The sequence below is a fragment of the Cyanistes caeruleus genome, chromosome 8 (assembly GCF_971803275.1).
Source record: "Cyanistes caeruleus chromosome 8, bCyaCae1.hap1.1, whole genome shotgun sequence".
Classification (NCBI taxonomy): domain Eukaryota; kingdom Metazoa; phylum Chordata; class Aves; order Passeriformes; family Paridae; genus Cyanistes; species Cyanistes caeruleus.
Window position 1 is genome coordinate 5027057 of NC_141708.1, and position 26110 is coordinate 5053166.

The 26110-nt window shown below is 39.4% G+C and overlaps 1 long non-coding RNA gene across 1 annotated transcript; it reads left to right on the top strand.

Annotated features, from left to right (window-relative positions):
* Positions 1-4847: 4847 nt before the first annotated feature.
* Positions 4848-6419, top strand: LOC147651838 (uncharacterized). The gene is made up of 2 exons (XR_015290231.1): positions 4848-4968; positions 5413-6419. It is a non-coding gene; the product is annotated as an uncharacterized LOC147651838 (long non-coding RNA).
* Positions 6420-26110: the final 19691 nt, after the last annotated feature.

Consider the following 26110-nt stretch of genomic DNA (forward strand, 5'->3'; position numbering starts at 1 on the left):
TTCTGCTCTCCAGAGCAGGACTCCTGGGAGATCAAGAAGGGTGAAATATATTCAGATGGAAGCCAGTTCACTCAGGATGTATTTAAAATAATATAGTCATGACTGACATTCTTGATGGGACATAAATCATGAGAATACTTCCAAATATTGCTGTATCTAACCATGCCCCATTTTTTTTCCTATAAAACAAATTTCACTCCAAGCCAGATCTTCAATCCTGATAAAAATACTTATTTCCATCAAACAGCTGCTGAACTTTTGCCTCTGAATTGATGATTTCTGTACCTCCATCCCACAGGAAGTGCTCTTTGTGCTGCACACTTGGGCTGAGCTCCCTACCTCTGAATCCTGCCCATCCAAACTTCCAGGCTGTTTTCCTAAATTATAAAACCAGACCTGTTTATCTTCCTCTGTTCTTCAGAGGAACATTTCTATTCTCCATCATGCTAAAATCCCCCAGATCACTGATAATAGGATTTCTACAATTATCTCCTGTAATGGGGAGCAAGAATATTCTCTTACTGGGGATATGACATAAATTCATCTTCCCTTGAGAATGAATTAATTGAAAAAAAATTCTATTCTAAAATTTTCATGATTTAAGGACTATTTATTCCTTAATTCTTAATGGATATAATTCAATAAATGTCTATATGGATGACCATGTGGTTTCAGTATACTTTAGACTTCCAGAATTGGAGAAAACATTTTTCTAAGACTGTCAGCATTTTTGATGGATGCTGAGTGAAGAATATTTCTTGAACTCCCTTTGGGGGAAAAAAAGAGTGGTTTTCAAGGTTTACATATCAGTATTAGAAGCACAGGATCTGCTGTCACTAAAGTTCCCATCTTCAGAACTTCAGCAGGTGAAAGCAGGTGGCAGCAAAGGGGAGAAATTGGAGAGATGAAGGAGCAGAAGACAACAATGAAACTCCTCATGAGCCTGATGAGCACAGCTCAGAGCTCAGCTCCTGCCAGCCAGGGCAAATAGTCTGTGCTAAACAAAATTCTCACAGGGTAAGTGTTCAGCTATTCTTTAAAGGTTTACTTCCTTTTATTTCCTGTTCCCCTGCAAACTGTTTCTTCCAGCAATTCTGGAAGTTTTGCTGTGAGAAGGAGCTGATATTCAGTTTTAATACAAATTAAACAGCCACTTTTTGACTGACAAGGGCAACAGATATAAAATGGTTAGCCCAAAGCACCTTTCCCCTGCTTATCAATTCTGTTCCATCTTTATCCTTAAATTTTCATGTTTCTTCTCTTTGTCTCTCTGCTGTATTTTGCTCATAGTGGGGAATAGAGATGTTTTTCATACAGTGGATTATTGTAGATGAGTTTTCCATAATAAAACAGTTCTCAAGCTTGCTATCCTCCACAGAATTTTAAATAAAATATCCCTGATTTGGAGACAGAATGATCAATCTGAATCAGTTCCCAGACATGAAAGCTTCAGAGCAGAAAACATAAAAAAAAAAATTAAATATTTAGCATGAGTTATACAATATTAAAACCAAAGGAGACTCAGAGGAGTGATATTTACAAAGCATTCTTGATTTTGGCACAAGAAAACTGTTTAACCTATTAACAAAAATATTCCTTAAATAAACCCACAAGTTCCTAGACCCTAACTTTCCAACTTTTTGCCAATGTAGCTTTAAAATATTAATCCATACTACCTCAAATTTCTGACTTGCCTTTTTAATAATAAAACTTTCTTTAGACCAAGTAAAACGTGTGACAGTCCTTGCAGGGCTCTTTTCAGCCTAGTGGGAGCCCCAGTCCTCCTTCCCCCAGAAATTTCCTTCCCTCTGCAGGAAGGGAAGAGAAATCTTCCAGAAATTGAGAATGCAGGACCTCAGTTCATCCTCCTCTTACTTGGCCTCAGTATAAGAACCTTCTGCACACCCTACAAATATAAAATTGTTGAGCACACAAAGTGACTTGTAGAAGTTAGACATAAATCCATCAGGTTTTTCTATCCGGCAAAATTGTTTTCCAGAGGATTTTAAGTCCCTTAAATTTCCAGGGTTTGGAAATGCTGATTGGCCTGTAAAAATCAACAAATTGGGTGGATGCTAACTGGCTAACAGTCATTATTTCTTGCATATTTTTAAGGAAAAAAAGACAGTTTTGGAATGTAATCTTGTAGCTCATAATATGCTGTAGTCTTTTGTGAAGTAATTTAAACACAAGTAATCTCAAGGCCTTGTTTTTTGCAGGATATTGACAAGCATGACTAATCCATTGTGCCACAATTTACTGAGGGATAAGTGCTCCTTTAGAGGTTAAAAAAAACAACAAAAAACCCCAAAATAACAACACCAAAACACATTAAAAATTTTAGTATTCTTTCCCCTTTAAAAGATATCACCTAACTTCAGTTTTTGTTTTATTTTCCATGCTTTAAAACTTTTGAAGGACTAGTTATGTGGCTTCCAGGAATGTATTTTTGCAACAGGTAAGACTATTCGATGCAGTGAATATCTGCACCGTTCTGGCCTTCTTTGTATTCTTATTTATGCACTGACGGTTGGGCAGTAATTTAAAAATTATTGTAGCAAGATTAGAAATTACACAAGGAAAGTGGCAGAGAGGGATAAGAAGAGAATCAAATAGAAACCTGATTACTTCAGGTATTACCATTGGGATCGTATAATTAAGTGCATTCCCCATTTCATTACAAAATTCAATGAGAAGTATAACTGCATTATTTTTCAGTCAGCAACCTTTTTTTTTTTTAAAATTCCAATTTCCATATTGATCTCCCCAGTCCTCAGAAGGGCTTTGGGGCAAAATGAGCTCTTGCATTTTTGATTAGGCTGAGAACAATCTGATTTGTGATTTTTCTGTATCTCTTCAGTTCAGTGAGTCACTGGGTGAGACACCTTCGTGCACAAGATTCAGCAGTGGGCAGCACTGGCAGGGTGCAGAGAGATCACAAAATCCTGGTAAATTTGCAGGGGTGGGAAATGATGGTTTTGTTCATAATTAGTCCTGAAGTAGGAATAGATAAATGTGCTACTCAAACATTTTGCTTTTCTCTTACATAAAGAAAGCCCTGACTGGTCCAAACTCGGTAGTACCCTAAATACCAACAAGTTTTTCCTCTGATTAATGGAGATTCCTCAAAAGATATGACTTCAGTGGTAATTAATCCAATTAAGTGTTTGCTGCTGATACCCATCAATGTTAATGACCTGGCAAAGGCATTCCCAGCAAGGCATCAACCAGGGACAGCTGCTTTGAAAACGAAAAGTTTATCTTCTTATAACAGAAATAACAATGCTTACCTGTTGCAAGGCACTGAATATTCCTCACCATGCAACTTCTCAAAGGAAAAAAATACCACATTACAGCTTATTTTGCTGTAGGAAAAACTGTGCTGCAGGAAGATGAAAAAGCTCATCCAGGTCACCCAAGAAATTGGTGGCACAGCTAGGAAAAATGTGAGTTTGTTATGCCCCAGTCTGATGCCCTGTGATCCTCAAATAAAAGGATTCACAAATAGCAGCAGGCTTCATAGCAAAACCTCCTCATTAACTGATCCATCCTGGATCTCACACCCACCCCTTCTTTGAAAATCAGTGTTTAGCTGTGAGTAACCAGTGTTTCCCATAAAAGTGTTTGTAACACTGAAACCACTTACAGCTGCTGGGATACAAAGCACATCTGTCAAAAGCAAATCCTCATTAATAAAGGATGAGAATTCTGGCTCTTCTACAAAGCCTTAATGTGGCACCAAGCCCTTCTTGCTGCTTATGATAATTTTGCCTTTGAGAAGAATGAAGATTTCTAACATGGGCTGACATCAGTGCAGTTACTGCAAGGAGGAATTTGGTCCCACCTTTTCTCTCTCAACAGCAGTGGAGAAAACAGGTGCAGTGAGAAGAAATAGTGGCAAAAGACCCGTGAGATCAGACCAGCTGTTCCAGGTCTGCTGGTGTTTGCACATCTGGTGGAAGAGGCTCTGATGCTCTGCGCAGACTGGGATGTGGATGCTCTGGCCCGTCCCTCTCTCAGTGAAAAGGATAGTTCCTGGAAGCAGTATTTATTTGCTCCTGGCTCACCAAAACACAGCCTACATGTTAATATTTATAATGTTAATTAACATCAGATTGATACTCCGCTACAAAAGTAAAACAGCAGCAGATCAATTATTTCAGTGAAAAATTGTTGCCTTTTCAAACAAAGCTTCCAGATTTTCACAACAGCCACTGGTGTAAAACTTGAGGCATTTGCATTTTTAATTTCCCCTTGCCATGACTGGTTTTAATTAACAAAAATTACGGTGGCAATGATTGGCACGGATAATGCTGAAACTAATTACTAAGATGGCATGAGTTAAGATTTAAAATGTAGATTTAATTCTGGAAAAGAGCAAGATAAATAAAAATCAGCTCTAGAGCCCTTACAAAGATTACAGATGGCACCAGTGAGCTGACCTGTCTCTTACAGGGAAGGGGATTTTGTCAACATATTTGCATGCAGTGCTCTGCCATATTTACTGAAGCCTTTCCTAAAAGTGGTTTCTCATCTATTTTTTATTCCTCTTCATCTCTTTGATTAAACAATTGAGCCCCCCTGTAGCTTTTATATTTTTACATATTTTGATCCATTTGGTCACTGTAGGGATGTGTTTTCAAAGCTGGCTCAAAGCTTGCAAAGACTTTGGATTGTACCTCCTGCAGTCCTCAAAGGCAATGACATCTCATAATTAACAAACAGCTCTGAGTATATTAAAAATGTATTCCCACAATTTCATGGTTGAGGAAAAAAAAAAAAGATTTAAAAATTAGCTTGACTTGGGTTTTGTTATGTTTTATTCCTCTTGGGTTTTTATATGGTAGGTCTTGTAAAAGTCAAAAATAATGAAAGAAATATCAGAAATTGGGAGCAAAGCAGAAATGGAAAAGAAAAAGAGAGAAAGGACTAGATCCTAGAAGTGACAAAGGTTTCTAAAAACCTATGGTAAATATGTCTGTTGTTTTTCCCTGATCTATTTCACACTTCAATTCAGAAAGTGGTTGGCCATTTTAATGTGTAATTGGTGGAATTTATTTGGGTCAAAAAATCCTGTTTTGTGGACTACAAAATGTGTAGTCCACTTATGTAGACTACAGTTACAAAATTTTTACAGTTCCACAATTTCTACAACTATTTCTTAATATCTTTGAGCTGAAACTTTTGGTTACCAGAAGTCTCTTCCTTTTGTTGAGTTTCAGTCCATGTTCTGCTTCTATATTTCACAACACACGGTTCACATATTAATGTTATATTAATGAGTTTCAATTTCTTTTCTCTGTTCTGTAGGTTATTCTTTTGGTAAAGTTCCTTTTAACTTAGGCTTTAAAATAGCTGTTTTTTTAAAAAGCAAGCAGCAGTTTCACCGAATTGCTCTGGTTTTTCCCACAGGTTTGAAATCCAGGAGCGATGGTGGGATCTGCTCTGTCTCCTCAAGTCACAGGGACTCAGCTCCCTCAGGCTGGAGATCAAGCAGGCACAAATCAGAAAAATGGAGACCCCAGATTTCATTTTGAATCCAAACTAAACATCTCTCAGCAAATCTGAAGAGAGTTTTCTCTTGAAATGATGGCAAAATAGCCAGCATGGGCTTCAGGGCATGAATTATTTCAGACAGTCTCATTCTAATATTGTCCAAAGCACCTAATTCTACAGACCCTAAAGTGTGCAAGAAATAAAATTTTAGAGAGAAAAGCATGTCCTCTCACCAAAATGATGAGGCAGAGAAAAATCCCAGCAGCTCACTGTAAGATCTTTATTAATACTACTCTTGTAATAATAATGCACATTATGGCTGCTTTCAGCTGGAGAGGGTTTGATGAGCCGATGTTTACAGAGTGTAAAATGATGCTCCTCTGCTGAAATGAATGCAGCTCTGCTGAGTCATGTGAGGTATAAATTATCTGATTGTTGTGACAGTGGAGAAGAGAAAGCATGGTGGCATTTCAGCAGACAGAATTTGCTCAGATTTTAGGGATGCCTTTAGGGTCTAAGATTCCAACATGGGCAAAAAGTGGAACCCAGCCTTTGCTGGCCACAGCCCCTTGTGGACTTTACTGATGTCTCCCACACTTGGTAAACCCCATTAAAGCCTTCCTTGAGCAGGAGGCAGAGAGAAAGGTGCTGCCCCAGACTCCAATACCCTTCAGAGTGTGTTTCCCCAGCACATTTTCATTTCAGGGAGGGAGCTGCAAATGCCTCACTTTGCCAGGCAAACAGCACTTTTGGGATGGAGACATCCTTTAAGCAGGGGTGATTTTAGCCTTCTCTGTTAGGAGCCTTCTCAGTTACTCTAGTTAGGCACCTCTGGAGAACTGCAAGAAATGCTGAGCTTCCTAAGCTGGTCTATCTTTAAAAACAAATCTTTTTACCTGGAAAGCAAACCCCTTTCAAAGGCATTTGCCCAATGAGACATTTTCTCCCCTGCATCCTCTCCTCTGCAGGCAGAGCTCAAGGTGCTGCTGAGGATTGCAGCCAATCCTCCAACCTCCTTTAAATAAAAACCTGCATTTCTCAGTGTTGTGAGACACAGCAGAGACTTGTACCATTCACCCCTTGACTGGACCAGAATAAAAACTCTCCTTTTGTTTTCCAGGTGTTCCCAAACATCCTTATTTCCCTAGAAGAATCCCCTGAGCACTCGTTTTCATCTTGTCATGTCTTAAGCACCCTCAATGACGATAGACATCATTTTTATAGACATTTTTAGATGAGCCACACTTAAACCCTGATGTTTTCTCTAAATTAAAGATTTGTTTAGTGAATTTTCCTTCCTTGCTGGCTTTCTTAGGCACACAGTGTGCTCACCAATGCGAACACTGACCTTATCTTCACTCACGTTGTGTAAAATGTTTTAAATTTCACCACAGAGCTGGAAATCATGTCTGTCTGGCAAATTTAGTTGAAACATCCCAGGTTTCTTCCAAGAACCTGGTTCTTTTCTCTGAAACTGGATTACACTGAGGAATAAATTATAGAAGGTTCTAAGAACTGCCAACAGCCAGCATCTAAACTTCACAAGACTCTTCTCTTACAGATGAAGGTCTGAAACTCCTCCAAAACAATAAATAAAACCAAGATTCTTACTGCAGATTTTTAAACATCTTGGAAAACTGACTCAATTTCAAGGTTCCTAGAGAAGTTTTGCACTGCATTTACATTTATTACTGTACCTGAAGAGTAGCTGCTCCCAAGTTGCCCTCAATAGAAATCCACTCAGACACATTGTTGGTAGAATACAAAATGTTGGTTAAGGAGATAAATTGACCTTAATTTCAGTACATGGCTGTATAGCTCACTGAGGTTGTTTTAATATGCTAGTAGAAATTCAGCTGGTGCACAATGATGTTGTTGTGATTTTCAAACAAATTCAGGCATGAAGTTTACAACAGCATATTAATTTCTAACCTATGTAATTTTCTAAGCTTAAAAGGGGGAGGATGGAACTGTTCAGAACTGCTGCTTTTCATTCCAGCACAACTTGTCCAGCTCAGGGCTGTCAGCCCAGGCAGGGATTTCAGCCCAAGCAGACCTTGCAGGTGAGCTTGAGCACGATGCCACGGATGGCTCTGCTGGCACAGGGTGCACCCAGGTGAGTTTGTTCCTCTGTTATCTTTCCTCCACCCTTTGCTACCAATTCAGAGCAGCTTTCTAAGTGCTGGAATCCACACCTGATTTCCCAGTCCAAACGAACTTGAACAAATTAGAAGATGCTGATTTGCTTAATGCCTTTGGGAAGCAGACTGTCCTGTCTAAATACACACACTGGGTATTTATAGGCCTTCAATACAGAAGCCTGAAAAATATTGGCTTCTTTCCTTCCTTGGCTGAAAACTGGATTAATGAGGAGAAACATCTGCCAGTCTAGAGATTCAGTGGTCCTGGCCATGTGGCAAGCATTTCAACAAAGTAATAAAATCCAACAACTTAAACTAGGAATAAAACTAGGAATAAAAGTTATTTACTTGTAACAAGACTATAAAAAAAATCCTCTCTTTTTATTTCTTAGATGAGCTGCTAAAAGTCCCAGGATATGATTTGTCTCCTGCACTGAGGGCAGGAGACACTGGAAAGGCAAGGGAACAGTGACTGCACAGGATCCCTCACCCAAGGCCTGTGCAAAGAGGGAACAGAAGAGGGAGAGACGGTGCTGATGAATTATTCATGAATAATAATGTACACTTTACACAGGGTGGGTATATGAAGCCCTCATCTCCATTTCCTCTGCAAACAGCTCAAGGAACAGCTCTCAACTGATAACTCCAAAACTCCAGTGTTTTGTTCTATATGGGATGAGCAACGGTGACCAAATAGATTTGTAAGTTCTCAAAAAAGGCTTCATAACCTCCACAACAAGAACAGTTGTACACCCCCAAGCAGCACAGTTCTTTATTAAATTACTTGGTTGAAGTTTTGCAGTCTATTCCTTCTGAAAGATGCAGCACTGACAATCTGGAAGTGACCTTGAGAGCTGCTCTGCTCTGTCCCATCACAGATTTGTGCTGGAAGCACTGGCAGAGATGGGAGAAGGCTTCTGTTCAATCTCAGACTAAGGACAGCACATCCTCAGTGTCAGCCTTTTGCCAAGCAATCATCAAGGATTGAGTTTTAAATGGTGGCTCAGAGTAATTTACATGTAGGGAGCAGGAATTTAAAACCTTTGATTTCATTCCATGATGTCCAGTGGGTCCTAAATGAAAGTCCAATAAACTTATGTCCTGAAAACTTCTGTAAATGCTTTTAAAAGGTAGACTGACTGACCTCTATGTAGGACATTATCCAAAAACATTAATCCAAAATCATGAACTCCTTTGCAGAAGGGACAATACCAGAAAAAAGACTAACAGGTGAAAATATAATTCAAAGTATGGGCTAAAGCCCATGAGTCGTGCACAATGTCCTGAGTTTGTATCCGTTGTGATTTCATCCCGGTTGGAACATTCAACACAAGTCTGTTTTGAAAATGAAACAGTAGATTTTGATTTCTGAAACAATTCAGAGTCAAACTGAGTTGAAACTTTTTTTTTTAATGCTTGAGTGTTTTATTTTATTCAACTGGCTAGGCAGAAATTCTGGGAGAAGGCTGGGAAGTGGGGGGGGATTTTCTGCAGCTGACATTACTTTATAAAATCTGCCTCAGGGCTCTCTGTGGTGCCTGAAATGGTATCAGACATGCAGGAGCTGCTCTAATGCTCAATGTTTTCCAGGGATACTGCAGCAGTGCCACTCTGTGCTATTAACAACTGGAGCAAACGTTAACCAGCTCATTGGGAGTACCCTTCTTTAAATAATGAAAGGAGCTCTTATATCCACTGAAACAGTCCCAAGGAGAGAGTAATTAATTTGTACATTTTCCAACATGAATCATAACCCCCCTTTAATAAAATGTAATAAGACTGAAGTTAGTTCTTTGATAAAAATGTAAAGTATTGTTAGAAAGATGCTAAATCTTCAGTTTACAGAATTACTTAGGAGTTTGTTTTTTAAAAAAATCTGATACTGCTGCTGTTGAAACAAATTATAGTCCCAAGGGGTTTCAAAGTGAAAAAAATAATTAAAAATTAGCATAATAATTTCACTAGAGGGCTATCATAGCTTGGCTGTTTATTCCTTTTCTATTTAATTTTCTCCTTATCAGGGACACGATACACAGACCTTCCTGAAATATGGAAAGAGAAAGGGGTATTATTGCAAGAACAGGAAATAATTTCTGACAGGAGGTTTTCTATCTTGATGCTATGGGCAAAATTAGGGGCAGTGGGAAACAAACACCCATGTGGGTAAAATTAAAACTATTTTCCACCACCACAGAGACACTTCCAAAGCTTTGTCACAAGGATGATGACTTTGGCAGCATTTGAATTGCATCTGTTATCTGTGGGCGTGGGCAGCCCAGTGAAACTCATCTGAGAGCTGCATGGATGTGTCTTCATTAACTGATGACATTAAGCTAATGATAAAATAATGATCTGTGCAGGACTAATGTTTTTACTGTAATGTAATAACCCATGAAGACTGCTTTGGTATTTCCTTTAAATAATTCCTAAAAGTGATTTTTATGAGGCTGTTTTTTCTCCCAGGATGTCCAACAAAAGGAAACACCACAGCAGGTGGCCTTTGCAGCACGCAGCCAACTGTGCTTTGATAAAGAGCTGTCTGTGATGACATTTTTGGTTGTAAACCTCATCCATTTTTCAGGTTTGAAGGGATCTTCCCACACCAGCTAAGCCTGGACTTTTACCAGCTGCAGTAGAACTGCAGCCTGTGAGAAGCTGAGTGTTAGCAGTTTCAAGAGTGGTGAGAACCAGGGTGACACAAAGCTTTGGTGGCATTGTGGGGCCATGAATAACTATGGAAAAATCAGAGTGCACTCCAGAAACTTGAGGAAGTCACACTTAAACCTCTCAACTTTGCCCAGCACTCCCAGAGGCTAAAGCTGAAGCCTTTCCTGACTCCTTCTGCTCTAAAGGAGGGCCAAGCAGTGAGGCAAAATGCAAGGACTGAGATAAAACCTTCACCTACAGCTGGGCAGGGAGTAACCTTCTCATTTTCAGTGTCTGCACATCTCCCAGCTACCAAGCTCTCAATGCCTGCTCTCTGCTTTTCTGATCTTCCTAATCCAACAGCCCCCATCTCTTTCTTATCCAGCTACACAAAATGTTCTTTCACGGTTTTCCCTTCCATCATTTTCTCACCCCACTTAGCAGACCAGTCTGGCTGAATCTTTTCACACACCCAAGGCTGACTTTCTGCAGCTCATTGCAGGCAATTTTCATTTACTAACTTATGCAGAGCTCCTTCCCTTGGATACCCTATGAGATGTAGAAAAGGGTTAATTATTAGAGCTGGATAGAATTAGACAAATAAAATGGGTTTTGTGATTGAAGGCACACAAAATAGTAAATTGTTCATATATCCTTCACAGGACTCACAGCACACTGCACACAGCAAATAATTAAAAACACTTTGAAACAGCATTTTTTAGGTAGCCTGAGTTCTTTGCATGTAGTCACTGTTGGAAAAGAGTCCTTGATTGCTTGAATTAACCTCCATTAAAAAAAGGTAACTGAATGATTCAGACATGAAAATTCTGGGGTGGTTCAACAAATGGTTTAGGACAGGGAGGCATTGGAGCAATACAATCCTGTTCTAGCTCTTACTCAGGTCTTGTTTCCTCAGCTCAGGGAGCCAGAGGATGCTCTCAGCCACCACATGGCAAAGTTTTGAGACCCTACACTTCCAGCAAAGTCCAACAGGTTGTAACCATCCACTCCTAAGGGTAGTTTCTCTAATTACATGCCAGAGAAAGATGTAATAATGACAGAATTTGGTAGCAGATAATTATTCCTATTCCTTGTAGGAAATTTAGGTTCAGTAGGAAGAATTTCCCTACAGTAATAGGCTCCACATTGGTATTTTCATTTTCTCATTATCCAAGCACACCAATTGCAAAGAAGATTCATTGCAGGCCAGCATTGCCTTATTATTTGTGGTGTGATTTGCTTTTACCCACACTTAAGTGAAGCATCTGCTCACACAACTCTGCTGCATCTCTTACAGAAACAATGACTTTTCCAGGCACAACCAGAGCATAATAGAAATGGAATATCACTCTCTTTGCTTCAAATCACTGGGGTGATGAGAAACACAAACTATTTTATATTTTGTCTCACGAGAATTAGAAATAATGAATCCTCAAGCACAAGGTCACTGAATGTCACCATTTCAGTTTTCACATATAGGATGATGGCAAACCCCAATTTTTTTGTCCTATGTATGCACACACTCTCTCACACCACCATCAGAAATTCAGTTTTTGACTTAATAATTTCAATCATCCTTCCACATATAATTCTGCCTTTTTCACAGAGATTTTCTCCATGGTTTGGTTGTGACTGACTGGATATTCAGGGCCTTTTTCCTCAAGACTCCTTGTTAATCCCTAAAGGCATTTTCTAGTTTCCTTTCATCTTCTACCACTTCTTTGATGTTGAGGGCTCTTTTCTTTATCTCTCTTGAAGCTTACAGGCCAAATTTTCAGAATTAAAGCTGAAACTGCAAAGAGGAGAATGGAATAAAGTATATATTGTTAACTTGGACCTTGTTGGAGCATAAAATAAAATATAGCATTTCAGCCAAGCAAAAGTGCACTGCAGAGCAGGAGAACAGAAAATAGCCCAAGTAGCTGAAATCAGACATTTCTCTAAACACTGAGTTTTCTTCTCTGTGAGCCACACAAAGTATGAGCTGCCTCAATGCTTTTTTTTGAAATAGACCCTCTGAAGTGTAAAGGTAAAGCTAAAGGGAAGTTGTGCACTCCTTGTTATTGATCAGAAACCATAAAAAAAAAAAAAAAGTCAGGAGCAGAGGTGTGGAAGAAATGAAGTCCCACAAGACACACAGGAGAGGTGCAGAAAAGCCTGGAGAAGGAAAACTCCCTGGAGCAGCAGCTGGAGGAGGCACCTCCTGATGTTTGCCCTTCACTCCCCATGTTTTCAAATGTTCCCCAAAAGTCTCCTTTTTATAGTCTGGAAAGCTGTATGTATATCTGTTCTCAGAGGAGCTGATTACTTCTCAGACTCCATGATAAATTGCCTCAGTTAATATCTTTTTTCAGAAGAATTACAGTCTTCAATTTAATAGAGTTATAAAAGCATAACTTGAACTCTCCTGATTTCATTGTAAAGCAGGGAGATTTGGAAAGATTTAATAACTGATAATCTGCTTGGCACAAAGCATGTAAGTGTTCTTCAGATGTGTATTTCTGAGCACGCATGGATTGCAAAACAGTATTATAAAAACATTGAAAAGAATGATAAACTAGACAAAGACAATGAAAAATATAGGTTATGGAAGTCTGATAAGCACAGTATTACATTTTGTAAGATGATGATCATCCTAAAATGAGATGCTATAACAAAATCAATGCTCACTGCTCTGTTTGCAAGGGCTTAATAGGGAGAAGTAAAATCTGTGAGGATCCTGAGCAGCCCTTAGCAACATCTCTGTGACTGTAATAAATTACATAAAACCATTCAGGCAGTAAATTACTTGGAGATTGTTACAGATCCAACTTCTCCAGAATGTCTCTTGCATTAACATGTAACCTCACAGAGGTATCTCTAATAGAAGGCACCGGGCTGTGAGTTTTGGCTTCTGGCTTTCTCAAGGCCTGGCTTTATTTTTTGCAGTTTTACAGAGCTAGCACCAGCACAATTCTTTGTATCCATACTGATCTCTTTCCTCTCTCAGGCCAATTATTCAAATCATTAATTGATAGCACTTAATGAAATGTCTTGGTTCCCAACACGTCAAAAGTCGATATTGTTTGTCTGCCATGTGAGCACGCAATGCATTCTCTAATTAACAAAGCCAGTGGTACCTCTGCTGCAATTCTGCTTTTAGCTCAAGCTCAGCCTATGTTTTTTGGGTTTTTTTACAGACATTATTTTGTACAGATAAATGTGTTGTTCAAGAAACAGCTTTCACTGGAAGCTGCTCTTTTCATGTCTGTCCATGCAGCCCAACAAACTGAGTTGTTCCCCAAGTTCACTCCTCTCCTGAACTGGAATGATAATGTTGACCAGCCTGTAAAAAACTGAGCAGTCACCATAGAAAGTTTTCCTCTTTTCTAGGGGACATTCTCCCACTCTTACTAATTTTCTGGACTATTTACTCTACCTCACCCTCTCTGAAATGGGAAATGCTGATGCATTGCAGTCGAAGCCAGGGAGAATTGGTTTAACAAAAGGTCAGGCTCAAAGGGTACCTGTCAGCTTGCAGTGAGTGATGCCATTAGTGGCCTTTTTCAGAGAGGCTAAATGGCATTAGTGATGCTGCCAATTTGTAATTTTAACAGAAAAATCTAAATTCACCTGTAGGGATCCTTTTGATTTTTTATTTCTTGATTTTTTAAGTGCTTCCCCACCCCCCACAAGCACTTTCTTCCTGACCTTGGAGAAATTAGCACTGACTGTATCTTTATTTCCTCTCCTTTTAAGAATGTGGTAATACTTACCTAAATGCTTAACTTTCAGACAAAAGCCCTGATGAGCAGATATCATAAGGACAGGAATATTAAAAAATAGCCAAAAGGCAATATAGAAGCTACGTTTTCATCACTGACACAGAAGATTAAGTACCAAATATGCTGAAATGCCTGCTGGAGAGCAATAGAATAATAATCCTAGAAGAAATTGCTCTTCAGAAAAGTTTCAGAGAACTGACTAGCATGGAGGACTTTCAGCTCCCACTATATTTCATTGTCAGAACCAACCAAAATTCCTGCAAGTTAAATCCCCTGATGTTGTGTTTGAAGACGTTTTCAGTAATTTTCACTGAAGTTGGCAAAGAGGAAAAAAATAAAGTCACCATAGATCTTGTTGACCTGTCTGTAAATGGAATTTTTGTGCAGTTTCAGCCCTGTTACATTCAGCAGAACACTGAACCTCCCAGTGGGATGCACAACTCTGAATTTTTCCATCCTGACTAAAATCAGAATCTTGGGCACCAGTGATGAGAACTACAAGGTTTGCTCTCCTGAACACAGCAAGAGTGGCTTGATTTGAACAAGCAATGTAGGAGGCAGCAAGAGGATTGAGGAGAGAGATTCTCAGGCAGGCACAAGATAAGATCTCACCAGCCTCTGCTAGTTTTAGAGCTGGGCTCAGCTGTGGGCTCAGCAGGGAAAAGCTGTGGCAGTTTGTCCAACAGGACATGTCAGTAAAGACACAACCTTGCCACAGTCCAAATACCAGTGAAGGATGGGCTGGTTGATGCCCCAGTGACATAAAATAAAGAGAAAAGCTGCTCCACTTTGTTCTTTCTCAACACATAGAAATATTCACACAGGTTAGCCAAGGAAAGCTGATCACCAGAACTATTGCACAGCCAAAACTGGTATTTATGAAGCAGGTAGAGCACTCTAAAGGAAGAATCTTAGCTTGAAATTTCAAGGAAAAAAAAAAGAAAACAGATCAATCAACCAGCATCAGAACTTCTATCAGATTTCAATACTTTGAATGGAAGCCAAAATAATAATTTAATCACCTCTTAGAGATCAGACCAAAGCCATTTCTTCGATTTTAGGATATCAAGTCTGCGCTGGATCACTGAATTCCCTTTGTTACACATCAAACCACCCTTATTTATCAGTCTGATTTTCCAGCAGCCAGAAGAAACCTGGATTTAGCTCCAAGACACGCTGTTCTCTTTGTAGTTAAGACCAGCACACTGAATGATTTCTCCTCCTACGCTCTGCACCTGCCCTGTTATGCCCCAGGCTGTTGGCTAAAAGATCCTCACAGATTTACAAAACACAGGACAAATGTCATTTTGCCCATAATTTCCACACTTTCCAAAAAAAAATTGGTTTTTTCCTTTTTTTCCCCTCCTCTCAGGATAATTTAGAGCCTTAATCTCGGGCATGGCCTGAACCAGATATCTCTCAGGTGTCTCTCTTTGACTGTCTCAGTTTTGAGGTGAAGCTTCAGGTTCTGAGGGTACCAAAGTAACCTTTAGATAGGAAATCCTCATTCCTCGTTAGGAACTATAAACAGAAGAAGAGAAGGTAGGAAAAGGAGGTGGAATTCAAAATAATCTTTAGGAATCTTTTAATTACTGAATGCAGTTTCCATCTAAGATGACCATGATGGATAATGAAAGAACATTGGAGTTACCCAAGTGCATTTAAAGGAGATAAGTTAGACAAAACAAAATTAATCACATGGAGGACAAAAAAAAAGGACAATAGGGACGTCCTAGAGTAAGGTGAGAGAAATAAAAGCTACATGGACAAAAACATCCTTACTAGAGTGCAGAGAGAAAAAGGGAAGGAACCTAGACTGGAAGCCTGAAAACAAAATTTCTCATTAAAGAATGAAAAGGAAATACCTGGAAAGAAAAATAGCTGTGCAAAGAAGATTAAAAAATACAAGAGAAATCCATGTACTTGATAGATTGTGAAAAAATGATGAAATAAAGTGTACAGAAGACCAAAAATGCCCTGAGGAATGAGACCAAAAAAAGAGAATTGGAAAGCAAACCAACAAGAAGTGCTCAAGCAGAGGAGAGAATATCAAGAACTTGGATTGGGGGGACAGAGTGTATTGCACTATATTTTATAGAAGGATGGAGCTTATTTACCACTTTGGCTCTCTTCAAACTAAGAAAGTGAGAAACCTTGAAATTAAACTCAGTAGGAAAATTTTCCTGGAGTCTGGTGATGGACTCTGGTTTTACAAAGACATCTTTTCTCTTATTTTATTTCTGTTTTCACACATTTCCCCTTTCCATTACCTTAAAATCAACTCTCTGATAATCCCAGGTAGCAAAACTTGATTTCTTTCCTGCCTCCCAGCACCCCTTGTTCTGGCTGCCATTTTTCTACCTGCAATAAAGTGATCTTATTTTCAAATTAATGTGTGAATTAAATCGCTGAAATTAAACAATAAATGAAAGAATAAATTAAAAACAAAACAAGTCCCAGCTTTCACTGGTGCTAATAAGAAACAAGATACAACAAATGGTGTTATTCCAAAATCAGACAGTGTTGAGAGCAAAAGTCCCATGCAATGGATTGTGACTACCACACACAGAAAATAAAATGCCTTCAGGTTTCAAAAGGTATGTCATTAATTTTGGTATATTTAACTACTATATTTTCTTATTTAAAATGTACTTTTGCTGGTCACTTTTATTCTTCAAGAAAACTAATTTAGAAAATGCAAACAGTCTGTTCTTTCACAGAGCAATAATATCCAGAGGCATTAAACCCAAAGCAAAGAGCTATGGAAGTACCAAGACAAGGAGGAAGCTGTGTTTTAATTAACAGCCATTGATTATTAACAACTGATTCCTGACTTAGGAAAGATTTTCAGGATACCTTGCATTTAAAAATGCTGATGTCTGATGGAAGCCAAAATTGGCATGAGCAGGTGTAGACATGCTCTGCAGAGGGTTTTTAGAATCAGGTGCACACAGATCCAGAACTGTAAATATAATTATTTGATGACTCATTTACTTGTTAACATTATTAGAAGAATGCACGAGTTGCTTTATGGCTGCAACATCCAGTGCATCTAAAAAGAGCCACAAAGCAGAGGCACATTTTGTGTTCATGCTTGCATGGCAGCCTGTCAGGAGCTGTCTGCCACCTTCACAGCCCTCAGACACACACACACCTCTGCAGGGAGAGCTTTGCAACAACTAAATAATAACAGTGATTAGAAACACACTCTAAAATAACCCACAGATGATTGTAGACTCATTATGAATAAGGTTTCTGGGTTTATGTTTATTTTATATATATATTTTAAATTTTATTTTATTTTTTACTTAGTTTAAATCCTTCCAAGCAACAAAATTGATGGATTTGTCTAAAGTATTGTTCATAGGCAATGTAAGGTAACTGAGTGTTTATCTGGAAAATCTAAAGAGAGGGGCAGTCATGGGAGAATTTAATGTCAGGGTTGAAGCTCCCAGTTTCTCCTGAATTCCTGAATCTCCTGCAGGCATCTGTTTTAAAAAAATAAAGACAATCCATTAAGATGCATGATCAGTGTTTTGGTATATGTATTCTCTAGGCATTGCAGATTTTCCTGTGATGGCTCATTTCCTCTAGGAGAATTGTCCTCTGCACTTCAGAGATTCCAGCTCATCTCCAGCCCAAAGTTCACAGCTCACATGGGGTGGAACAGGAGTTCTGCTATAAAGTGTTTTTAGCAGTGCCTGCTTCTGTAATCCCAACTACTTCCACAGTTTAAACTGGATAAGAAGCAGTGTTTCCTCTCTTCTATAATCCCACTCTTCCAGGGTGGCAGAGTGGATTAATAAATACCCCTTCCTGAATTTTGGGCATCAGCACCCCACGGAGATTTTGGGAGGTGGGGGCACAAGGGTTGTCTCTGGCCTCTCCTTCACTCCCAGGCAGCCCCATGAGAAGGATGCCATGACATTTTCCAGAATTCCCATAAATTCAGCTCCAGCCTGCACTCTCCCTTGCCCTGCTCTGCTTCAGACAGCCACAGTAAAATTTAATCATTTCCCATCACTGCTGTCCCTCAGTCCCTGGCTCTGGAAAGCTATTAACTCATTCTGAGTTAACTTTGATATTTTAATTGCATTTGGACAATCTCCCTTCCAGTGAGCTGACTATGGCAGTGAAGCCATCACTGGCCAGTTAATGCATTTACTTGCCCCTTCTCATTATGCAGTAAAATATGCTTTTCAGAAGAAGTCACATTTGTCTGGATGTCTGGGAATCACTGACAAAGAGCTTTTTCCCTTCTGAACAGCACTGAACCAGCCAAATTCAGTATTTCATACACAGTGCTCATAACCACCCCGGAGATTTTCAGAACATTATTTGTCATTGCATTTCTCCGGCTCATTTTCTCCCAGATGCAGCTTTTGTTAATGACAATGAGCTTTCACTTTGAACAAAGTGAGAGCTTCAGTTTCCAGGTACAAATGTGATTCATTACGACCACAGCGAGCGCCGGGGCTGTGCATGGATGGAATCCAAGAGCAAGCACACGCCTCAAGAAGAAAAACACTCGGGACAAAGCCTCATCTCATTGTATCAGCCTGTGTTTGAAATCCACAGCCACAAATCACTGCCTGGGGCTGCTGCAGCATCATTTTGTAACCCTCTGGCAAGGGCCCTATGGACTTTCAACACCTTCCCTGTGGAAAGTAGTTTGAGTGGGTGAAAAACTTTTGAGCTGCAGTGATTCATGGCTTTTCTCCTTCTGCTAATTGGTTTGATAGGAAAGAAAAACTTTGCTGCAGCTCTAAGGACAGTCAGGAATTTTTTAGCCCTTTTTCCAGAGCTGCTGTGAGCATTCCTGGCTGCTGGAGAAGCTCCCACAGCTGAGGACTGGGAGGATTTCCATGGCCCTGGGGAGCAGCACTGCAGCAGGGAAGGAAAGCTGCCCTGACAGTCCCTCCTGTCCTGCCCATCCATCTCCCACCACACTCTTGGCTATCCTAGGCAGTGTTATCAGAAATGTTAATACAAGGAACCTTTTGGTTGGTTGAAGAGGTCAAAAACAAGAACAGAGCAATTTCTTGTTGTTTTTAGTACTTCACTGCACTTTCTATCTGCCTGGCTGTCCTAAAATACATTCATACGTGCATATTTAATTTTCTAATCAGGGTCTTTCTGATTATCATAGATAATATATGATATCACATATCATATATCAGATATCAGGATGTTGTTTCCAATTCACACTAGTTGTTTGGCAAAAAATAAAGAGCTTTCCAGAAGGTACTAGAAGGAAACAATTAACAGATGATCTTCTGTGACTGCTCTTGACAACGTTGCACACTTCATTATAGTTTGTCATCTCTTGTCCTCAGCACAAAAGCAGACAAAGATTTTCCCAGGGGTAAATCTTTGTCAATATGTGCTGCTCCACTGACAGGTTCAAATTAGTGGTTGATGGGAATTACCATAAAACTTGGCATCTTTCCTCTTTGTCACTGAAAATGAAATTTAATTGATGAAAGCAGCAGCAGGTGGAATTAAAGCTTGTCTGTTTAACACTCCAGTGATAGATAGCAGAGATTTAGAAAATGAATTCTGAGTTTAGGGAGTAGCAGATGTGAAAGAACAGATCAGAGCAGCAATTGGGGAACTTGGGTAATAGAAGGGTCCAGTGAAAGAGATGGGTATGAGACAGCAGACTGGAAGGTGAAGAACAGATAGTGACATGAGAAAAGAAATGGAAAACAAAATTTGACATTCAAATGGAGAAGTACAAGGAAGGGAAAGTTTGTTTTAATAAAAATTAATGGTTTTTTAATCCAAACTGTTAATATCATTTTGGTTTACAACCAGATGTTGGTCAGTGTTTTTCACTGGCTAGTTTTTTATTTCACAAATGAAAAATTCTTCCATCCTGAAAGCAGGAGGAAAAGTGCTTGGAAATCTGTGCTCATTTCCCTGCTCTGCTGTGAGGTTTTTCTGTGCCCTTCAGCCAGCCCCTTGTGCCAACATTTCCAAATGCCCTTGTCCTACCTAGACCATGACCTGGATGGTCTCTTGAGCACCCAACACCTACAGCAACAGAGACACTTTTAGCAAGAAAAATAAGACTCATTAAACCTGAAAAACCACTCAAGAAATTTACTTTTCAGGGCTATCTGTTAAGAAAGAAGATGAGATGTAGAGTTGTAAACGAACAAACCTGAATCTTTCATTTATTAGGATTCTTTACTTTGTGTAGTTGTTAAAACCCTGAAGTTTTCCTGAATTTGTGCTTATGAAATGAACAATAAAACTTCAAAAGGAGTTTAAATAGGATTACCCAGGCTAAATCTCAGGGTTTAATACTCAGCTCTTTCTTGATCCACGTAGAACACTGCCTGTTGATAATGCAGGGCAGATGGTACACAAACCCCCAGCCTCCAAAAAAATCATGTTAGCACAGCTTCATTTAAGAGGCTGGAAGTGTTTGGTCTGCATTTTAATACCATAAAACTTAATCTGTTTAACATGGCTTGGAGAACAATATTTTCCACTCTGCATTCAGAGTAACTTTCCATGACAAACACTGGGGAAAAGGTTTAAATAAATCAGGAAGAATTGGTCTTTTTTTCCCCCCTCTAATTTTTTGCATTTTCCTATTCCACCAGGAACTCTGCTACAGCATTCCCAGGTTCAGCCATGTAAATCATACACATATTTTCACCTTCCACTGTTCATTTTGTTGGTTCTCAGTTTGGGAATAAGATTGGCATCACTTGCTCTGCTCAAGGGATTCCTGGAGAATTTGTGGGAATCTGAGCCACAACCAGCTCTTAAACCTGACCTATTGACAAGTGCAGCAAAAGCAATATGTAACAATAAAACTTTCCTGTTTATTTCTTCTAAAGATACCAAATTACCATGCAGTGAATGTGCTTATTCTCTGCATAATTCTGTCAATTAATGAACACCCAGGTCTTTCTTTCTTTCTTTCTTTCTCACACGTACTTCAGACTGACACTGAGCTGTAACATCCCATTTCTGTGACTCTTCAGTTTGGCTGAGGATTTTATCCAGCAAAGTCTCTTATCCTTCTCACAGGGCAACAGAAACACTCTACCCTAAATCAGATCTTTCCCTTTGACACAAAACAAACCACTTTGGTTTGCTCTTATATTTTGGTTTGTATTAAGGACAGGCTTAATTTATGAAGATGTCAAAGTGCAGCTCTAGGTTTGCATAGGATTTCAGTTTATTATGCTCAGAAATAACATAACAAAGTAGTCTCACTGCCTTTCCAGCCATTCCAGCAGGGTTATTAACAGTCAGAAAGGCTGAAACTTCCCAATGAGAAAGGAAATGGAAACAACTGGGAAGACAATACTGGAAATTGGCTCCAGGAGGAAACTGGTGACAATGCCTGCTGAAAAAGCAGGCAGGTTCAAAAGCAGCCAAAGGGAAGCAGGTCCATGAGGGCACCATTTCCCATCAAATTCCATCTTTCATCCCAATATTTTATCTGAACTGACCTACTTGGCGTTACAAAGATTTCACATGCTTCTGTTAAAATACCTCTGTAAGTCACAATAAAGACCTTGGGGCAATAGTCAGTTTTACACTTGTAAATCACCTTCTAAAAAGTTGCTTTTTAAGACCCAGGATGTCATTTTGGCAAGTGTCACCCTTCCAAAAGGGTGTGAAAAATGAAAATCTCTTTTTGCCTCCATTGTGGGTTTATTTTTTAACTTCCAAGCGATGCCAGTCCAGCCATCATCTGCTGCCTTCCAGGAATGGAGCTCCTCCCTGCCAGTGGCTCTGCCTAGACCATTAAAAGCAGAAATTATTAAATGCTGCTCTAACTGATGCTTGGCCTCACACCAGAGGAATTCTTTTGCCCAATCATGTGTAACACTCATGACATTAGACAGATTTAACTTTATTTTGCTACTAATAAAATAGGTTAGCCGTTAAATCCAATGATGGAAGCCAACTCTTCTCTCAGCCTACTATTTCTCCATTTTTTTCATTTAGTCTGTTATCTGTGCTAATTAGAACCAAAACAAGTATGTAATAGCTATTATTACACATTCTACTATAATTATTCCTGCCTGCCACAGCCAGGATTCAGGATTTTGGTGCCCAAGATGCTGTGTGCTCTATGCAGATGGGATAATTTCTGTGCAACCCCCTGAAGCCACAGCTTCGTGTGAGGTAAAAGACACACAGGAGAGCTTGGATCATCCAATAGCGTGCAAAATCAGGGGGTCAGTTTTGAGAATCCTGGATAAAAAAAGATCCAGAAAGGGTGGGGAAACAAAAGGAAGGAAATGCAGCTGAAACAATTGATAATGAACCCTTATCTGACCAGCTGAGCTGGCTGATGGCTCAGGGGAGCAGGAGGTTGGGATCTCTGCCATGGCACTGTTCAGCCACAGAATTATTCCTGACATTCAGCCCTAGAGCAGCTCTAAACCCACACATCTGCACCAAAGTGTGCAGAGCAATCCTTTGAACCTGTCCAGTGTCTCAGCTCCACGGCTTCACCAGGTAAATACACTCAATAATCAATAGCAGGGCTTGGCTTGTTCCTTAATCAAATAGTGCTGCCCCTATTAAGCTGGAGTGCTTGTATTTCAGTATAAGGCTTTTATTTGAAGATTTCCACCATTTAGGACAATTTTACAGATCTAGCTTTAATTCATTTTCAGTCCCTGAACGTTCTCCTTTGCCTAGTGAGTGGAAATTATCTCAGCATCCTCTAATGCCTGTGTTCTTCCAGCAATACTCATTTAGAGCCTACAAAACACTTCCACATGCTGATATTTCGAAATCTGGAGCTAATTACATTAATTTCTATTCAAACAGCCTTATCAAGAGTAAAGCAAGAGGAGGGTGGATTTCCTGGTGTAGCACCTGAAGGTGAGTGTTAAAGACAGAAGGAGACAACTTTTTTATTGTTATTTCCCTCTTCAGATGTCCTCTGAATACTAAAACAGGCAGGTTGTAGAAAAATGCAATAACTCTTACTGCATTAACTGGTGTGATACAAAAATAAACTGATCTATCCAAAAGAAGCAGACACATTCTTGGGCACATTACACTGAGTGCAATGACAAGGGAGTTGCATAAAACAGGTTCAGGAGTAAAAACCTCATAAAAATAAACCCACAAAACCCCATCCCCAAACCAAGCAGAGTGTTTCCTTGTTCTATTTAATCTGAGATAAATCTGTCACCTACTTGAGCTCACAAGTGACCAACACTTTCATCAGACTCAGTGAAAATTAAGATTTTAAGCACATGTTAAATAGTAACACTTACACAGATACTACATCTCTAGAACTTGAAAGTTCCCCACACAAGCAAAGAACTTAAAGTTCAATTAACCCAAACCTTTCAAACCCTGGAAGTGTGAAGCATCTGTAACCACATATAAAATTTGCTCCAAGGAAAAAAAATAAAATAATTTTAAGAGATTCTTAACTAGGGCTAGTTTTCCAAGTAGAAAATTAAATCTGTCATTATTTCCCATTCCTCAGGATTCTTAGAAGAGTTTCATTCCCCACTGAGGAAGCTCATGTTTTCAGTTTAGTTTTTCCCTGGTTTGTCCCACAACTTCAGATCTTTTCAAACCCCACCACGTTCAACATCTGCTGAACTGGTTGCTCAAGATGATCTAACAAGCATCCCAAACCTTCAAGGAAAAAGCAGAATTTCTTGTTTTTATGAAAATAGAGAAAGTGGGCATGAAGGATAAAACTGCTGGGAAAAAGCAGAGTGAACTTATTTCTTCACAAGAAGGAAATATCTAACAAAAGAAAAGAGAAGAAGGAAAGAAAATATTTTTTTTTCTGTTCAGTTCTTACATGACTCACAAGTATAACATTTAAAAATTAATAGCCAGCTTATAAATTTAATTCCCTTTGCCCCGATAGAACTTTTTTGTCCCCAGAAAAATTTACAAGATTCTATAAAAGGAGGTGCAGGAAGGCAAAGTTCTTAAGCTGGCATTAATATACACAGCGTTAAAACCACTGAGATTTATTTTTCCTTCTTAATATGGGAAAGAAAAGTTATTTTTTTCACACATGCAGAGCTCAGTAGAAAGAAGAATCCCATCCCTGTTGCTTTCAGATCATGTATATAAGGAATTAAAATGAACTTACTCTTTTTCTACTGCTGCTTCAAAGTTATATTGTTAGAGACAGCCTCCAAGGAAGCAGGAGGGTGAATTATTGTGCTGGTTTCAAAATAAGCAACAGCACTAAGCCCATTCAAAAGAACATAATTAAAAATAAAATAAAAGTGACCCAAATCTGAAATATTCTAATTAAATGAAGTAAAACATATGTAAAAACAAACAAACAAACAAACAAAAAAACAACCCACCACACACAAAAATAACCCAAACAAACCACAAAACAGAAAAATAAAGATATCTGTGAACTTTTCCTGTGTGTTCTTGAAGGGCTCTTTCTAACCCTGCTCCCGGTGCTCCTTGGCACAGCTGGGTTCCCATTGGTTTCACCTGCCCAATTTTTGGAGCAGCTGTTCCCTGCACTCCACATCCCAATTTTGCCTCTGCTCTGAGGTTTGGGTCCCACCTGTGGCCCAAATTCTGCACTCACACTCCCTGTGGCTGTGCCAAGAGAATGAGAGACAGATCTAGAAATTCTGGCAAATCCACTTCAGATGTGTCTGGGTCACCACGAGTTCACTTGATACCGAGAGTGGGTCGAATTTAGTAAATATTTGTTATTTGTAAGTGTGTAGTGGTGTCACAAGAAGCTTTGTGGCTGTTTAATGACAGGCTGTGATTGGCAGATGTTTACTGATGGAAATGTGCTGCTCAGCACCTCTCTAGAAAGTCTGGGATCAGCTGGAATTAACCTTGAGGTGGATTTTCCAGAAGACCTTCCAGTAAACAGCCAAATTTTCACCTCCATAAAAAAAACAAATAAAAAATATAAACAACAACAACAACAAAAAACAAACCCCAATCCACCCCCCCAAAAAAAACCAACCCAAACCTGTCTGTTTGTCCCTGATGGCTGCTCCTCCAGGGAGTATCTGGCAGCATCTCCAGAAATATTTTGTGCCTAACAAATATCCCCCCTCAGCCACTGCTGTCTGATCCAACTTTCCCCTGACTCCCTGCCTCTGTGAATGTCCATTTTCCCAGGATGTTGTTTTGTCTCTGAGCACTCTGCTACTCCTCACAGAGAGCTCCAGTCCACACCTCTGTGTGCAGTAAACCTTCCAGACTGCAGAGGCACACAGCTCTCTGGGACATCTCATTTCATTCCTCTGCCAGATCTTCAGCACTTTGCACATACTCATCAAGTCCTTGCAGCTCATTAAGGGTCTGTGATTCCCCTGGAACCCAGCAGAAGGAATATATGGTTTGAAATATCCACTTTCCCTCTTTGCCAGAATAGTTGGCAGCAGCTTTCTCAGCTTTCCATGCAATTCCCCTGCTCTAGAAGAGCCAAATATTGCTGCAGGCTGTGGTTCTAGGCTAAAAAAGCCTCCTTACACTTCCACCATGAACAGATATTTTTATATCAGTGGTAGCTTGAAAAGGAATAATTGGGAAGAAAAATGTATCTTGGAAGGATTGTGCTGCCATCATATTTATTTGTTTCCCATCTCTTTTGCAGTCTGTCTGGGTGAAAGTCCCCTGCTGGTGCTACACTTCTGTTGTTAATGCTTATTTTGTTATTGTTTCCCACAACACTTTCAGAATATTCAGGTTTTTCCCCTGCTGAAGTTCTCTGGTTCCTACTTGTGCAGACTGGTCTCCATCAGCCACCCCACCAGCAGACTTTAAACCATGCCAGCAATTCTTTCATATCTATTTGTTCCTGATTTGTCCTCAGCAGGCACCTCCAGACTTGTACCATTTTGTTTCTTTTGAGTTAAAATTCTCTCCTAAGTTCTTGTGTCATAGTGAAGAAAACAACGTGCTGCACTTTCCTCTGGATTGCAGGAGGCAGGGAATGAAACAACTACTTATTGTTATAGATACATATTATATTTTTGGCTTTTTGCAAATATTAAAATTAATGTTATACGTATAAGGTTAGAAAACTTTGTTATATTAATATAGTTCCTTCTA